Here is a 4,572-nt window from a genome sequence, read left to right as displayed (position 1 = left end):
GAACCATTAGATGGAAGATCTCTTTCTCTTCTGTCTCTCTCTCTCTTTCTCAAATAAGTAAATAAATAAATATTTTTAAAAAGATGTGACCAATAAAGACATTAAAAAGCCTCAAAATCTTCCATGAGTAGGGAAGTACAAATCAAAATCACGAGGCCACTTTATAACTTCTAAGATAGCTATAAATTAAAAAAAGAAAAGAATAAGGCTTGACAAGGATGTGGAAAGATCGGAACCCTTACACAATCCTGGCAGGAATGTAAAATGGTACAGCTGCTGCAGAAAGCATTTTGGCAGTTCATCAAAAATTTAGACATAGAGGGGGCGGCTTTGTGGTGCAGCCGGCTAAGCCCCCACCTCTGATGGCAGCATCCCATATGGGCACTGCTTCAAGTCCCCACTGCTTCATTTCAATCCAGGTCGCTACGAACACACCTGGAAAAGCAGCTGAACATGGCCTAAGTACTTGGGCCCCTGATTCCATGCAGAGGACTCAGATGAGGCTCCTGGCTCCTGTTTTTGGCCAGACCCAGCCCTGGCCATTGCTGTCGTTTGGAGAATGGACCAGTGGATGGAAGATCTCTCTCTCTCTCTCTCTCTCTCTCTCTCTCTCTCTCTCTTTCTCTCTCTCTCTCTCTCTGTGTGTGTGTGTGTGTGTAAACTCTGCCTTTCAAATAAACAAATCTTTTTTTAAAAAATAAGTATGGGGATTACCATATGAACCAGCAATTTCAATCCTAGATACATATCCATGAAAATTGAAAACATGTCCAAATAAAACCATGGTACACAAGGTCCATAGGATTATTCCTAACCGACAAAAAGTGGAAGCAAGCCAAATGTCCAGTAAGTGATAAATGCACAGATAGTACACGTCACACCCATGCAGCGGAATATTTTGTCTTGAAAATAAAGTACTGTTAGATGCACCCACATAGAGGAACTTTGCAAACCTGGTAAGTCAGAGAAGACAGCCACAAAAGGTTCCCCACTGCGTGAGTCCATGTACAGGAACTGTCCACAACAGGCACATGCCTCGAAACAGAAAGTGGACTAGTAGTTGCCTCAGGTGGAGGGGATGGCCCAATGAGGAGTAGCTGACTGCTTAATGTTTATAGGATTTTGGAATTAGAACTAATGACTACACAATAGGAGTGTGAAAAATGTCACTACATTGTACACTTTCAAAGTAAATTTCATGTTATGTGAGTTTCAGCCAATCGAAAATTTTCATTTATGTGAAAGGTGAGAAAACACACACACACAGAGAGAGAAGGGAGGAGAGGGGGAGGGGAGGAGGAGGGGAGAGGAGAGCAGGGGAGGGGAGGGGAGGGGAGGGGAGGGGAGAGGAGAGGAGAGGAGAGGAGAGGAGAGGAGAGGAGAGGAGAGGAGAGGAGAGGAGAGGAGAGGAGAGGAGAGGAGAGGAGAGGAGAGGAGAGGAGAGATCTTCCATAGGCTGGTCCACGCCCCGGAGCTGCTCCCAGGCCCCCACCAGTTTCCGCAATGGGCAGCTGTTCCCCGACAAGCCCTCGGGGAGAATTTTCCTGCCAGGTTCCTGCCCAAGGAGGCTGGCCTAGGACCAATCAGAGGCTGTGGAACTTTCTAGAAGCCCGGGGTGCCGCCCCTCCCAGCCGAGCCTCTGGCTGGAGGAGGCCCGTGGTGCTGGGCGTGGCTAACGGTCGGAGGCTTGGCCGTTGGCGGTTATTTTCAGTCTGGCAGCGCTGGCTGGCGAGAGGCGAGCTCAGTGACTTCCCCGCTGCTGGGCGGGGAATGTTGGCGCTGCTCCAAGGATGCAAGAAGACCCCTAACGCCCGCGATGGGGGCGGCCACTTACCGCACGCGGGCTCCTGAAGATGCGCCCCCGTCTATCTATCGATGGTCGCCACTGCCCCGCTGTCCGGGTTGGGGGCCGCACTCCTGCTCGGTGCGCTGCGGTGACCTCGCTGGTTTCTGGCTTGTGGAAGCTGAAGTCAGTTTTGGAGTGCAAGGCCCGGCGCCCCGGCCTCAGGGCCCCGCCGTGTGAGTGTGTGGGCGCTGACCCAGTGGCCGGTTCTCGGAGGCCGAGGAGGGGCAGTCACCCTGGGCGGCTGGGCAGGGTCTGATTGATGCGTTCTCCCTTTCACAGGCACTGGCCCGCGGTGCGCAGGCCGGCTGTGGTGGAAGCCCGGGAGCGCAGGCCTGGAACTGGAAGCGGCCCCCGGCGGCGGCGGGAAGAGGACCTACCTATTCTAGCGGGACCTTAGCAGGGCTGAGCGTTAGCTATCTGGAAAAGGATCTGCTTGTAGGACTGGCTCTTGGGCGCCTGCACGCACGCCCCGCCTCTTGTTCCCACCTCAGAATAGCCCGTGCTCCACTGTGGGCGACAGCGAAGTCCAGGTTTCCATGTCGTGGTTCCCTTGGAGGCCAAGGTTGCCGGCCCGCGCATAATAAAGAGGGCTGGCTGTGGACCCGGTGGGAGCTCTCGGAGCAGAGCGGAGCAGCCAGGAGAGCGAGCCGAGCCCTCCCTTCATCGCTCTTCTTCCCCTTTGCGTCCCAGGGCGCACCCAAAGGCCCTCCCACTTACCATCAACATGGAAACTCAGCCCCTTCCCTCAGGGGTAGACCCCTCTTTTGTGCATTATCTTATTCCTCCTAACTTCCCTTGTCTGGAGCAGGGGCTCAGAGAGCCTGGCCAGTCACCCAGGCCTCAGTGAAGCCCCCTCACAACTCAGTATGAAGTGGAAAAGCTTAATAAAGGCCCCGAGTCGCCTTGACTGCATGAATGTGAGGTCGGCGTCCTGATTCAGAACTGAAGACTTGGATCCTGTGTGTGTGTGTGTGTATGTGTGTGTGTGCTTGCGCACGCGCGCGTGCTTGTCCCAACACATGTGCACACAGGCACGTTCAAGGGCACTGGCTGGGCAATGAGGGGGTGCAATAGAAGGGGCATTGTGGCCCTCCCACCGTGTTGAGTAGGGACCTGACCACACTGGGGCTAGTGGACACGTGGGGGAGCCTTCCCTGAGCATTTACCTTGTGATAGAGTGAGATCTAAAGGGACGCGTCCACCCACCAGCTCGCCGGGTCATGCAGACGGTTGTGGGAGCCCATGAACAGTGATTCCTCTCTGGGGCCCTGGGGTGCGATTACTATTTTTAAATGACTGTTCTAGGCCTCCAGTGAGAGTCAAGGGAGAGCAAAGGATCCATCCCTTGTGGGAGGGAGGCGCTGTCTTCAGTGTGCGGACAGAGTTGCTGCTGCCCCAACACTGGCCCGTGCTGTGCGCTTGGAAGGAGGTAGGCGATGTTCCTAAGGCCATTGGCTGGTAACGAAAGCATCTAAACAGACACCCACTGTGCCTCAGAGTTGCCCAGGGCCCCTACCCCCTTTTATTTCCTTTCCTCCATGACCTGGGGCCCACAGCTGACCTGGTGCATGAACTCAAGAATCGCTGAGATTCCTTGGCAGGGGCCCTGGCTGGCCACCGTGGAAGAATCTGGGGTGTCTTCTGTCGTGGCTCTGGGGTCTTTTAAGGAACGAGAATGGTGGAGTCTGCACAACCTGGGAGTCAGAAGCCCTGAGCTCTTTGGAGCGTCTGCCTTCTCTTCCTTGGACAACTGAATGATTTAGAACTTCAGAGCCGTTTGTAACCACCTGGCAGGGATATTGATGAACAGAGGCGGGCTTATTTGGGGACTTCTGATCTTTTCCGGCCCCCAGACTCTGGGCCTAATATGCATATAATGATCATTAATGTCTTGTAATTTATCACAGTGTTATCATCGATCCGTTACATTAATCATTGTGAGCTGGTGACTTCTCAAATCCTAGGCTTATTTGTATAACTCTACAGAGCCCTGTAATTTACAACACAGAAATCTTCGCAGGTGAATACCACGGCCCTGTTACATTTGGAGATACTGAGGCCAGGACACAGCTTCCCTTGGAGGGGGTGGGTTCAGTGCAGTCCCCTGGGTGGGGCGGGTTCATCTGTTCTCTGCAGCTGTGTCTGCTCAGGGCGGGCCATCCTACCCTTCCCCCCACCCAACCCCCACACTTTAGAAGCAAAATATCTACAATGCCCCTGGAATTAATGCATTGATTGTCCTTGCAGATTTTAAGGACCTTACAGGGAGCCTTTTCTTACAGAATGCAGCAGGATAGACACAGAGAAGTCACTAGATATTTGCTCAGTGTGTTTCTCCATGGCCGTCTTAATATTGGGCTCGTTCTTTGAACTTCACTACTCACATGATTTGCTTCCAGAAAAGTTGCTAAAATGCTCATGTCCTTTTGCTGTTCCTTAGGCGACACAGGAGCAGCTCTGGTTACTGAGTGAATATCCAGCCCTTCCCTTACCAGTGTGTGGCCTTCAGTAGGCTGTTTAAGCTCTGTGCCTCAGGCTTCTTAGCTGTAACATGGGGGACCTAACCACCATGTCACAGAGTTGGGAGAGGCTCATGAGGAACAGAGACAAACAGGAGAGACAGATCACAGCGTTCAGCAGCTCATGTAAATCCTTCTCTTCTGTTGGGGGAGGTGTTTGTGTTGAGAGCTTTCCCATTCGAGTGGCCGCAGGATGAAACGGGGATG

The 4,572-nt window shown here is 53.0% G+C and overlaps 1 long non-coding RNA gene across 1 annotated transcript; it reads left to right on the top strand.

Moving 5' to 3' along the window:
- Positions 1–1,446: 1,446 nt before the first annotated feature.
- Positions 1,447–2,758, top strand: LOC103349756 (uncharacterized). Its single transcript, XR_517894.4, has 2 exons — positions 1,447–2,019; positions 2,126–2,758. It is a non-coding gene; the product is annotated as an uncharacterized lncRNA (long non-coding RNA).
- Positions 2,759–4,572: the final 1,814 nt, after the last annotated feature.

The sequence above is a fragment of the Oryctolagus cuniculus genome, chromosome 5 (assembly GCF_964237555.1).
Source record: "Oryctolagus cuniculus chromosome 5, mOryCun1.1, whole genome shotgun sequence".
Classification (NCBI taxonomy): domain Eukaryota; kingdom Metazoa; phylum Chordata; class Mammalia; order Lagomorpha; family Leporidae; genus Oryctolagus; species Oryctolagus cuniculus.
Note: the sequence above shows the minus strand (reverse complement) of the source record. Positions and strands in the feature narration are given on the sequence as shown.